The 13,947-nt window shown below is 37.9% G+C and overlaps 1 protein-coding gene across 2 annotated transcripts in view; it reads left to right on the forward strand.

The window, feature by feature from the left end:
• The window catches only part of mocos (molybdenum cofactor sulfurase), a 95,230-nt gene that overhangs the window by 18,362 nt on the left and 62,921 nt on the right, over positions 1 to 13,947 (forward strand). The window lies entirely within an intron of this gene.

Here is a 13,947-nt window from a genome sequence, read left to right on the forward strand (position 1 = left end):
GGAAAAAAAATCATACTAGACATTCTGTTCTTTACAATGATTGTGTGGTCTTTCAGGACAGCGCATTCCCAGCATTCATACTCAATGAAGCAAGTCAGTTAGAGCCCCTTTGGACGAGCATTCAGGAGCCCAGCTGGAATGCAACACACATTTATGTTTACATTGTGGCAACTGTTGAAAGGTAACTGAGGAAGAAGAAGACTCATTCTTCAGAATTTGATGCTTTGCTGGACTGTGCTGGACTGTGAATAGCACGTTTGAAAGGCATGGCTTCTCATGCGTTAATTAATAAATGATAAGGAGTCAAGACCAGGTGTCTCAAGACCCAGACCAGGCCTGTCAAGACTGAAGATAAAGGTCAATATAGCTATACGACCAGCATTATAATCTATATTTTGAATAGAAACTAGAGCTTCAATGAAAATAATGGTTTACTTTTAATGCGTTCTTTAATCAAATGCAAACATCTGTTGGTGCTTTAGCAAGGCAGGTGTCTTAAAACAAGAATATATCAGAGCAGTCAAGTCAAAAACAGGATTGAAATTTAAATGTTTTAAACAAAATTATGAAAGTCCATGGGTGGGCATCTTTAACTGCAAATGGTTTGTTTTCCATGTGATTGTATAATCCGGTAAATTACACAGGTGAGTGGAGAGATTCATTAAGTATTGTTTAAACCTGATGGGTGAAAGGGGATTGGTTGAATTACACTTTCACTCATTCTTAATTAATATGAAATAGATCTCTCATTTTGTCAAGAGAACTAAACTATTACAGAAAATGTTGTGTTGTGTGGAAGGAGCCTAGTTAGTTTGTTCAATGGCAAAGTAATGTGATTAGTAATTGTGGGGCACCAAATTCAAAACAATGCATATTATTTTTATTTAAATTGTGTGTGTTTTTTCAGATTTAATAAGTAATTAAGCCTTTTTCCCCACATTTATAAATATTTAGATTTTAAAATTTGATAAATAAATACTTACTGTTTGGCAACAATTTTAACTGAATCCTAAATCTGGGTTTTGCAAACTAAGTATTTAAATTTGAATAAATATTGAACTTAAATCTTGTGATGGAAGTGGGGTTGTATCAGTAAACCCCAAAAAGACACAATACTGCTAAACCAGGAGTCGCCTCGTTGATTCAGCTTTAAACCCGTGGTTTCCTTTGCATCTCGTTTACAATAGGTTACTTGAAATACTAATTTGGGTATTTATTGTATATCGTCATAAAGCATTTTTTTTTTTTAAACGGGTACATAATCTTTAGATTTTGTGATTAAAACTGTGATTTACGTGCTGAGATCACTACCACAACAAACATGTTGAGACCGAGAGCTCAGAGTTTGGCCTCGGGGCCGGTCTCGAGACTAAGACCCGTCTGATGGCTGAGGTATTAATTTCAATCCAGCTTCAATTATTGAAATCATCAGGGATGTTTAAAGAGCAGAATGAATTTGAGAACGTGATTGTTCTGTTTTTTATCACTTGTTGGAGAAAGTGTATGTCTCCTTGTGATTATTAAAGTCATGGAGCATCCTCATTTCCATTTTTCATTCTTGGAGTGCGTTGACATTTGAAAGGAATGTAAAATAAACGACTTATTTATTCACTATGTATTCAGGAAATTTCAAAATGATGACTTGAAATTTTAACTACATAAACCAGTCCAAATGAACAAATGAGGAGAACTATGTTGTCCTAAAAGGCGAAACTAGGCATCGTGTCATTAACCACTTGATATATTGATACATGCCATCCATGATTGTTGCCTTTAGCAAGAGGATTTAATTTCATGGACTTCAATGATGATTTCAGATGAATAATACAAAATGGTAATTGAACTTGATTACTAATACACTTCCGTTTTACAGCACCACTTAAGATTAATATATTATTAGGATGTTTTTTAATGTTGAACTTTACATTCAGTATGCGTTTGTGTAACGTGGACTTTCAAGAGCTACTCTTTTTTTCTCTTGCAGTGTTTAGGGGTTTACTGGAAAAGAGTGATATCTGACAGCACACTTCTAGTGTCTTTAATGAAAGTGAATTACATTAGATAAATGGATTTCAAGTGCCCTTGAAACATTATAAGCCCATCTCTTTAAAAAGTTTCTATTCTGCTCTTAAAAGACAAAAGTAATGTGCAAGTTGCTAATTACTGTCTTAAGCTGTTCACAATGCATGATACCTCCCTGTACCGGTGCTCTCCCGTACTCTATACGCACACAAGAAGACTCAGATTTGGGAAAGTGTAATATGTGTTTGTTCATTAAAGGATCCTAGAGAAACACCACCAGAAAATGTAGTTTTTTAAATGGCTCATTCCGTAACATTTTTTTTCCTGGAAAAAAAAAAATAATATATCAATTTTTTAAATCTGGCAATAAGTTGTTTCAAAGTATTTTTAGTGTGCTTATACAGTGCAGTGATCTAATTAGGCATCTCTGGTGATGATACAAAGTGCTGTGTTGTTGAGGCTGGATATGGTCCCCACAAAGATCATTGCACTAAGCTGAAGGCTTTAATGACATCCACTGTTTTCCATTTCTCAGGGCAAGGACTGCTTTATTTGTTGCCTGTTTTAATTGCTTTTCCTTTTAACACATGCAATTAATTCAGAAGCATGTTTCTCTGTTCAGTGAACAAGGCATAACAGCGTAGCTACAACCCTTGATGCAATTGTAAACACAAACTGTTCTCGCCATGGGACCAGGGTGCAAAGATAAACAGAGAACTCAGGTATCGAGGTAGGATCGCTGTCTGTCCTTGGAGGATATTACTGTCCTATTGAACGGTATTTTTAATGACACTGGTCTACCATGACCTATATTTGTTCCAGCGGTATGTTGACAAACTGGGTTTTTAACTTCTGTGGGACTCATAAAATTCCCAGGAGTTGATTAAAACAATTTGAGATCTTGAATCGAGTAAACACAGCGCCATGCATGCGGCATGTGAGGAACAGCTTTGCAGATTGATTGGTGCCGCATGGAAATTACACTGCAGAACACTCGGGTCTGCACAGCTTGGCAGCACACAGGGAGGGATTCATAGAAAAGCAGTATGGACGGATATTGAAAAAGGAACATGCTATAGTATTTTCTAGTGCTGAAAATATTAAAAATGCCCCTTGTCCTGCGAATGATACACTGATTAAATATGCTGTTTGACGTGTTCTCATAAACTGACTGTATGTGCTGTTGCAGCAGCTATCTGGCCCTCAGTCAAACTGATGCTTATAAGCTGAATTTGTATTATTTTTCATACAACCAACCTAGCCAGCACTCTCTGGGAAGCATACAGTGTTGACTGTGCTATTTTTGCCATTCATTTTTCTTTTTTAAATCAGTGTGTTGGTACAATAAATGCCTTGCAGACAATTAGCAGACTGCTTCAATAACTCAGACAAACAGCATCAGTACTGGGAGGCAACCTGTATATAGTACTGCACATATCTCCTGAGTGAGGTGTGCAGGTATAATCAATTTATTTATTAGCGCAGATAAAGTAGCTGCTCTCTCTTGCTCCTGGGGACAGGGAAGCTTATGGGCCATTTCTCCTGGGTTATTATTATTATTATTATTATTATTATTATTATTCCTTTAAAATCATGTTTCACAGCAAGAAGAACTTTAGAACAGAACTGCATGTTATTCATGGGTAGGGTATGTACCTTATTTGACAGCAATCCGCCCTCTCCACAACGGATGAGGGACAAAAAAATACCCGTCACCGGCTTAAGGTGAGACGCCTGTTTGGTTTTGCAACTTTACCATGGGTGCTCAAAATAGAAACTTGACTGACAAATTCAATGGGAGGATCTGTCAGCTTGTGTTCTGCTATGTAGGGGGCTCTTTGAGATAGTTTGGGGGGAGTTCACATGCCAGGAAAAAGTTAAAAAGATAATGCCCCCCTGTGTTTTGGTTAAAGCACAAAAAATGATTTTGCAGAAAGTTCAACCAAATCAGATTTGTTTGTCGTAAATATCCACAGAGTCTATATACAGGTTGCCACTGCCCTTTTGTTAGGGAGCAGATTTCTGTTTAAGGAAGTCTATTTTTGGACATTATTTGAATCAAATGGTGTGTTAATGTGTTATATTAGCACAGATACAGATATTCAAAATATTATGCCCAACATTACCCTCAATGGCAGCCACACTCCTTTTGGCTGGAGGAATACTGTGTGTCAGTGAACCTGCTGTAACCTTCAAATCAGGAGAATATAATATGGTTCACATGATATAATAAGGTTGATATGAATAGAAAATGCTTAAGTTAGCCTTCCGATCACAAAGCAGTAATAGCTAATATATATTTTTACTCACGTTGCATTACCACTACCAGAAACATGAGAGACATCTATTACGCTTTGTGGTATTAAGAGAGGAATGTGTAACAGGAAGGAAAAGCTGTATTCTGAGCAATTTTAGGTGGAATAAAGCTGGGTGTAAAGTAGGCCCGACTGTACCAGAACTACGGTTCCTGGAGAATGTTCTGCACAGAATGGATCAAACAGAAAAGGAGCTGTGTCAGTGACTCCTGAAATAAAATGAGAAATATCCCTGTCGTCGAGACAAAATCGGCTCCTCTTGAAACTGATCAAATCTGGGTGCAGAAGGTTAGTGTTTGTCTTTAATGTTACCACATCTTGGAAGCAGGATGCGGAATAAATCATTGCAACCCATCAATTGTTTTCTTTTTTTTTGTTAATTTATTTATTTCGAAGGAGAATCTCCCGGACCTTTGCACCTGCTGAAATATCTCAGCTTTTTCGTGCGTCTGTCTAATTTCCATGTGTATTGTTATCTGAGATGGGAAGAATATATTGACCTTTTTTTAAATGGAATACTTTGTGTGGGTGGGTGGGTGGTAGATGTGTGTGAAGGATGGGAGGATTTGGGTCTGGTGGCAGGAGTGTGAGGTGGGGTGGGGGGCTTCATTTATCTCATTCGGTGCAGCCAAAGGTAAGTTCTCTGCTTCTCCTTTTACTGTGCCTTAACTGGAAGTGGCAGGCATATGTCTATGAATATTTATGGCCAATGTTTAAGGTCAGCCTCCAGGTTTTCCAATAAGGTCTGTTTAGTATGTAAGCTACATGTCCCAAGGAAAACTCAAGTGAGGTGATCTCTGCAATAAATCTTTGCATTCTGACCATAAAACCATAATATGTCATATTTCTTTATTTAATTTATTTGGAGGTTTTAATTGGTAGTTTGTGCAAATGCTGTAAAGAATACTATCACATCATAACACATTATGTTTCCATGTAGGCTGCTGGCCATCATTAGGTAAGAGACATTTCTCTCCTGAGTGTATTGCTTTATTTTGCGTCTCGTGAAAGTGTACCATATTTCCTCTCCGCTTAAGTTCTGTACAGCGTAATTGCAGGAAATATTTACCTCTCTTCCATTCACATTTCTTACCTTTTAAAGCTTTCTGAGCTAGAGGTTGTTTAATATATTCCAGCGTATTATTATTAAGTCTTTTAGCAATAAGTGAGTAATAATATTTATGAAGGCTTTGAATTAACCTCCATCTCCCTGCTGCATTAGCAGCTGAACCTATGCTGATACAATCTTAATACCTCAACATCTGCCAGAGCAAGTTCATTTTAATAACTAAGATTTCCTTTTGTTATATAGACCAATACATCAATTTTGTGTGGATTTTCGGTAAAGTCTCTTGATCTCTCTTGAGTGCTCTTTCAATATAAACATTTAGGTGTTTTTAAGCAATAATACTTACATGTAAAATCACACTAGCTCCCCTTTAAAGTATGAGTGATAGGCCTTTTCAGGAGATGTGTGATATGTGTTTTTCTTTAAAGGATCATAGTGAACCACCAGAATTGTATTATTTCCAGAAAAAATAAATCCTATTTTTCATGTAAAACCCATGTGAAACTGTTATTATAGATTCTTTATTTGCATGGGTGGAAATTCATTAAAGTGAATCTGTTCTTATTGCAAAAGGGTGTATTTTTCTATATTTTTCTTTGTATTATTTGTTTGTTTGTTTATGTTCTGAGTCAGTAAAACACAATCAGTGGGCAACAGATGTTTCCAGAGAAACCATGTGGGGTGAGCGCTTAAGTGCAGGTCACATGACAGCGGCAAGTAATGTATGGCTGCTGTCAGTATTTTGTGGTGGCAGATTTGTTCATTGAGTCTTTCTGCTCATTAAAGGCAGAGCCATTCCTGTAAATAGGCCTTGGTGGCCAGCTCTGCGAGAGGGTCACAATCATTAGCTATAGTATTGAAGGCTTTAAACTCAAAGATAGTCAAAATGTGAATCCAAGATAAAACTTTATAAGCAGACTTTTTCATATAAGTTGCTTAACTATGTCAAGTAAATGTTTTCTGCTTGTAATGATAACACAAGCTTGTCTTTCAGTTGTATTCAACACAGTGATCCACTTGTCAAATTCAATGAAATGCTCTTTCCATATGTTTGCAATTGTTTGATGTTTTCTGTAACCTCAAATAAGAATGCAATTTATGTGTGTGTTCGCTATATTGTTGGTCAGGATTAGAAAACTAGTCCTGCTACTCACAAAACATGGGAGTCAGTTTTGCTCTGGAGCTGAAAGCTTTAAAAATCACCTTAAAATGTCTGCTGACATGAAAAATGCGAAATGGCTGTGAAGTGAAGGCACCGAAGCAAACACGCAAAACAAAAACAAAACTATTCCTGGCTGCTCTGAATTGAGAGTTATGAAATATTCAGTAATGCAGGGAAAACCCAAAGGCGAGCATTGGCACTGAGTAGAATGAATGAAATGATTAAACAGGGATACTCAGCAAAGCTTCTTCAGTGTGTAGAATTACTGGTGAAGGAGTTCAAGAAATGGAAATTTGGTAACTGACATTTTGATACCTATTTTAAATGTTATGCTTGTGGGCTAAAAATAAACAGACAAGTGTTTACAAAAATAGATTTCTTAGATTTAAACTCAAGGTCCTTTCAAGATGACATTAAACTTGATTGTAAAATGAGCCAATCAATCAATACGTCAATCAGTTAATGCTTTGTTGTTGTTTTTTTGTCCAAATGAGATTCTGGATACTATCCAGTATAGTAATGGGATAATAGGATGTTATTTTGAAATCCACCTAAAATAACTTACAGCAGAGCCAAATATATTACACAAAAAAATAGACACAGAAAAGGAGGGGGTGGTTTGGAAAATGTATGGTTGCAGCTGAAATTTAGTCCTACACAAGGACAAGATGAAAAGCTGAAAAGGATTTTGTAGATAGTTGTCTAGGACATAAGGAACCATCGAGTGCTATGGTTGACAGGTTTAGTGTTTGAGCAACATCCATTTTTGAGTTTGAGGGTGAATTCGAATAACATTACGAACGTTCTTTACACAGTTTGTAAAGTGATTGTGAAAACATTATTCAATGCGTTTGTGTTTTTGCTTGTATCCTTTTTTATTGTATTGATCTCATTAGGAATATTCAAGGATTTATATGGAGTTCGTTAAAATGCTATTTCTGTTTTATAAATCGCTCCTGTGTTAGGTCTGTTTTTAATGTATCATTTCAAGCCCATTTAGAAAGCATGTTATATTTTTGCAGCCCCATACTAACTCCATTGCAGGAACGGTTTATGTTTCCTTTGCTGTTATCTCTGTATGGATTTCAGTGCCTGAAATGTATGGATTGGTGTCGCAGAACGGCAGCCGGGAGACCCACACTCAGTCCACAGAAGCTGCTATCTGCGGTATAATGTGATATAGCTGACAGCGAGCCTTTAGTTCCTTCCAAGGTAAATAATTAAAACTAGGCTTTGTAATTTTCTGTGTGTTCACCATAACTACAGTCATTACGATCACACATTTAGGTGGGTGGACAGCCTGGGTAAGTGAAAAATTTACAAATGTTTTCCTACTTTTACTTTTAGTAAGCACCAATCAATGCTCATGGTTTAGTGTACACAGTGTTGTAGGGAGAGATGAATGTGTTGCTTCCTAGGAAAAAGGATGAGTGTGCATTCATTCCCTTTTAATCCCTGATGTGCCTTTTATAAGTTTAGCTAGTCTGTCTAAACATTATACAATGAAAATGATGGCTTATTGTCTGGGTTGGCAAGAAGAGAGCTGAAGATCTGTTTCTGAAAACAAGCAGTTATAGCCCTGGGTGATGAGTTGTTTTCCATTCATACAAAGCACGCAGCACCCCTCCGAATCTGAAGATGTATAAAACGTTTGAGCAAAGGCACATAATCTACCTCCCCACTTAACTCTTCAGATATAATGAGAAGAAACAAACAGACAGTGACTTAGCTTTGAAAATAAGAAGCTAATAAATCTGCTTCATTTCGCTCTGATTTTGCTAACTTGACTCCCCCAGTCTGTCTGTTGCTTTCTCCCCCAAACCCATTGTATTGTCTTTCTTCCTGTAAAGCATTTAGTTATATCAACTTATTAACCTCCCTCCATTGTTTGAATATGTCCAGAACCAGGGATATATTCACACATATCGGTGTTCTGGATCTTTCTGTCTTCATGTAAAACCCTGAATAATAGGGGCATATTTAAATTCTACTTGCACATAAGCGTGTTATTCAGAATACTTATGTGAAGTACTCTTATTATGAATACCGAATGATGTCTTGCATGCAAATGTAGTGAGTGCGAACGGCAACCGTTTGATATGTTCAGTATAACAGACATTATGACTGCCAGGAGAAACTGCAAATGAAAGTATTTTAGTATTCATTTTTTTAATAAACAAAAGACCATCGTAACCCAAGGCTCATAGTGAGATGCAGAAAAGAAAATGCTGTTTATTTTGATTTTGTTTCTCAATAGTAGTGTGTTGGAAAAAAAGTGAAGCATGCACATGACTATACAAGCTTAATATTCAAATCAATTTGGTGTGGTTTTTCATAATCATGGTGAAACAGAACGCCTAATTAGAATTTAAATTCCATATTCACCTCTGGCAAAAAATTTGCATGTGGGGAAGGCATTTTCAGAGTTGTTATCTGTATTAGCATATCTGTGACAAAATCAGCCCTGCTCTGAAACACACTATCAAGATTGTGCAGACGAAGGGAAAATCAAACATGGCTTTTTCTTAGGAGTCTTGGTTAATATCAGATAATAATCCATTCAATGTAGGACAAAATGCATCTTTAAGAAAAATGGATAGCACGGACAACAATTCACACTGTGGACTTTGCACTCGGAGAAGAAGTCTTTCTTGCAAACCCCAAAGACCTCATGTTTGAGTCTGAAGTGAATGCTCTAGTGTGATTAAGTGGTAGCTTATTTCAGTGGTGTTATCGAGGAATATCTTTGAAAACGTTGAGTCTTCATTTAGTTCACTTTCTTCGTTGCTGATGCGAGTGCAGGCCATGTTTACGAAGTATCTCTCCACCATTTGCAGGTCTGAGATCTGTTCTCAATTGTACTCGTTCTTCTGTGAAGTCTGCATTTCTTCCAAATTTGATCGCTTTAATTCTCTTCCCGACATTCCCTTCAGAGCCTTTTGTGTAACGCTTTGGTCCTTTATAAAACTCTGCCTTTTTAAAATTCAACAGGGTAAAGTAATTGATTGAAAAATAAAAGGGATGCGAGTTAGATCAAGTTTAAAATATTTCAAAGCAACTTCAGAAAAAGCAGTGACGATTAATATTGACAGTTTTTTTTGTGATAAGTAAACAAACTTCCCTTTCTTCAACACCCACCAGATCTGGAATGATCATACATGACTGTAGTTTATCACAGTATTTCTTTACAAAGCATACCAAATACTGGTTTCTTCTTTAACTGTGCAGGACTTGCTGTAAATAATTGTTTCTCTTCTGATCTCAGCATCCTCAGGGAATGGACAGCAATATATACAAGGTCCTTGCTGGTTTTATACATTATTATTGGCAGGTATGACCTCTTTCAAATGAGTAATAGTGGTCAATACAGATAATGTCATTGTGCTGTCAGCTTTTCACAAGGATAGGTGTAGAAATGGCGAGGAATGAAAGCATTACTGACAGATGATGAAGCTGGACTACAGACGTTTGAGTGCAGTCCGGACTCGCAGTCAGCAAGGGCACGGATCAATATTGCATCTCTGCAGACAAATTGTGAATCCATTAATTAAGAACACTACAGTTACCATGTCTTTTTGATGGGCGTTGATTGCCCTTGATTGCTTTGAATTTAGTCCTGTGTCTTGGTTGTCAGATCCATGGAACTTGGTTTTCCAAATTTCACTCCGCTTTACTCTGCGGCTGTAATCTATCCTACTGTGACACATTGTTGAAGGGCTGCAGAAGAGACTTTGAGGAGGTTACAAAATAAATAAAGCACCAGTAGGAGTAGAAATGTAATCGAACTGAGAACATGTGTGAAGTTAGAGTGGACTATGCAGACAGAGCCGTGCTATTTCTTATTTGCAGCAATGATGTGTTATTTTACGGGAGGCAGGACGGCAGGAGAAGATGTCCTGCTCTGTGTTATGGTTGAGCTCCCTTTGGTGCCATATGAACCCTTGGAAATTAGAGGATAGCACTGCAGCTAGCCTCCCCGAGGAACACTCTCTCATGTCTGTGGCATGAAACAAGGCATCCTGCGCTGTGTAAATCGAATTGATTGCTGAAAACAATTTTACTTGTAACTGTATTTCAGTTTTCGCTGGTAAAATAAATGGACTATTAATCCTAAAAGGAGCAGCTCTCGTTAGATTTATGTCTGGCTCTCCGATCTTGATAGGATCAGAATTGCCCATAAAAAGGAGCCAAACTCCCTCTCTCTCTCTTGTGCTCACAGTAGTGTTTAATCGCAACCCTGTGTTCTTATGTGGGATAAACCAGGGCAAATACAGTTTGTCTAAGGGCTCTGCTTTTTGTGCTGTGTTTAGACATAGAAATAAGATTTGCTGGATAATTACATGCCATTATAGGACACTCCACATAAGAAAAACACTAGAAAGTTTACAAATGAGAGGAGGCCATTCGACCCATCGTACTCATTTGGTGTCCATTAATAATTAAGTGTTCCACGGATCCTATCCAGTCTATTTTTAAATGTTCCCAAATTGTCAGCTTCAGCCACATTGCTGGGGAGTTTGGTCAGATTGTGTCTCCTGTTTTCTGTCTTGAATGCCTTGAAGCCCAATTTCCATTTGTGTCCCCGGGTGCGTGTGTCCCTGCTGATCTGGAAAAGCTCCTCTGGTTTGATGTGGTCGATGCCTTTCATGATTTTGAAGACTTGAATCAAGTCCCCATGTAGTCTCCTTTTCCAGAGTGAAAAGGAACATGGTTCAGATGTCACTGTATTCTTGTGCATTTTGTCCATCTTACAGAATTGTTTTCACAGAGACTTTCAGCCTGGTGCATCAAGGGACTTTTCTCCATTTTCGTCTCAATAAAATGTCAGTGTCAGTTTCAGTTGTTCAGCTTAGCAAATTATTTTCTTTCCTGCTCCTACTAATAATAGCTGCTTTTACCTGCTGCATAGACAATAAGCTCAAAGATTGTTCTTGAAGTATTCAGGAGGATTTTACATCTATCCAACTAGTACTCTTTGTAGCATCGCTGGACAAAAGGCCCTTTTTGGTGATAGAGCATAGATAATTTTTTCCCCCAAGTTGTTTTTAAGTATGGATAAAATTATACCCTGACGAGTTCTAGCTAATTCAGTTCTGAGAGCAATGATATTCTTTCTTATGCTACCCAGGACGTGCAAGCTCAAGTTTTCCTAACAGTGACACAAAGTAAACAGCCTGCATACAGTACATAGTTCCTGAGGATACTGACAGCTTAAGTGTTGGATTCCAGCAAAGCTCTTCTCGCTGCAGTTTGTCTGGAGTGCAAATTATCCAAGTGACGACCCGGATCTGCCTGACCCTGACAGACCGCAGCTCTGAGCTCACAGTACTAGATGCTCAACCACCAGGGGAACTCGACTGATGCCATAAGAGTCTGCTAAGAATTGTAATGCATATATTTGAAAGTGCTCATTAAATACAGTCTACCTGCTGTGTGTGCCAGGGCAGATACTCGTAAAGAAGAGGTCTGCAGGTCTATACAACGAACAGATGGCGCGATATGTGAAGCTCTTTTAAATTACAGCATTCACCCGAAATACATGTCCCAGACACAGGCAAGCAAAGGTCATCTCTGGGTAGAAATATCAACCCCTTAATTAATACATCTATTCTGACCATCCCATTCATTCAAATTCCCGAAAATCCTTTTTTTCCCCTAGTCGTACTGTGGCTTATAACTCAACTTAGTGGTTCTGCAGTCCCTGTGAGGAAGACACACAGGCCAGCCAGAGGCAACTTCCTAAAGCAAACCAACTGCGTACAACTGAAAACTTCAGCAACGGAGTACACATTTTCTACTATGTCAAGCACACTCCTGTCACAGGGGCACCGGGTCTTGGTACAGAATATCACAGAGGTGTCTTGGTCCTGTGCAGACACAAAGCATAGCCAGGGTTACAAGTAAGGCACCTGTCTCTCATGATGGGAATTTACTGCCCCCTTTTCATGGCTGATTGGTCTCTCTTGACATAAGGAGTGATATCCTGTACTGTCCCTCTCTTCTCTTCCTTGCTAGCAAAGGCAACAAGAAGTATCCCTCCATTTTGAGTTTTAAAAAGCACTCGCAATGTTGTATCAAACCTGTCATGACTGGGGGAACAGCAGTGGGTCGAAACATTCAGCATTCAGCAGCACCTCCTTTTGATGTACAGCAGGATGAAGGCATGTGCTTTTAGGCTTGCTAGGGGGGAAAATGGACTGGCCTGGATTAATTTTGACTAGGGTGTATGTAATTGTCTGTGTGTGTGTGTGAGTGTTTGTCTGTTCCACACATAAGAGATGGACTAAACAGACATTGACGATTGCAAAGGAAAACTCTGTAAACGTTTAACCAGATCATTTTACTGTCCTGTTTTAGCACTGAGCCTTTACTGAATGTGCTGTTTAGGGAAGAGTAAGATCAGACTCTGCATGCAATTTAATTGAAAGGCTTTATTATTATTATTATTATTATTATTATTATTATTTATATATTTAAGGAGCAGCATAGTTTGTTTAGATTTTAAGTGTAATGTAGATTATCATCTCATAGGTAAATATCTTCAACTCCCATTTGTTAAATAGTTAAATTTTGTTAAATGATTCTGATTCACAAGGAATATGTAATTCTTCTGCATGTCTTCTGCCAAGTGCTGATTCCTGGTGACAGTGTCCTGCTATTTTGAGCTTTCACGGAATGCATTATTGATTACCAAGGTTTGCAATGTTCTTCGCAGTTGCACTTTAGATATCATGGTAGAATGGGTTCTGCAGGGCTTCTCTGTACATGAAGTCAAACAAACCGCTTTCTCAATTCCCAGTTAAAAGCCCAGCCCACTTGGCCAGGCTTTGGGACACGAGTGTTTAATCAGAGAGCAGAAATGAACTGTATACCCTTCAATGGGGAAACTAAGAGAAAGTCAGCAGTTTATATCATAAAAAATGAAACATTTATTAGTTGTCGGTTTTCCACAAACAGCAGCAACAGGACTTAAATTGGTCCTTTAAAAACAAAGGAACAATACAAAACAAATTACATATTTCATGACTGAGTAAGTTTGAAGTTGCAGGTTTTTGATTTCCCTATGAAGTGTAACAGGTCATCAGGAATCTGACACAGGAATTTGGGGAATGGTTAAAACATGATTTACACTCCCAACTCTTGTACACCGATGTTTCAATTTTTGCACTACCTGTGTGTATGTATATATAGTTGCTACTATGAAAGCAATGCAAAAGCCAAACCTCTTTAATAACATTGTGAATCATGAAGGAAAAGTAACCATTTTTAGTCCCATGGTGGCACTGTTTATTGTTGTTGTTTTTTTCTTTTAGACAGATAGTCTTTATTTCAGCAGACAGCTGCCTATTCTTAGCATCGTGTGCACAGAATGCAACCCT

Source organism: Amia ocellicauda, chromosome 18 (genome assembly GCF_036373705.1).
Source record: "Amia ocellicauda isolate fAmiCal2 chromosome 18, fAmiCal2.hap1, whole genome shotgun sequence".
Taxonomy (NCBI): Eukaryota; Metazoa; Chordata; class Actinopteri; order Amiiformes; family Amiidae; genus Amia; species Amia ocellicauda.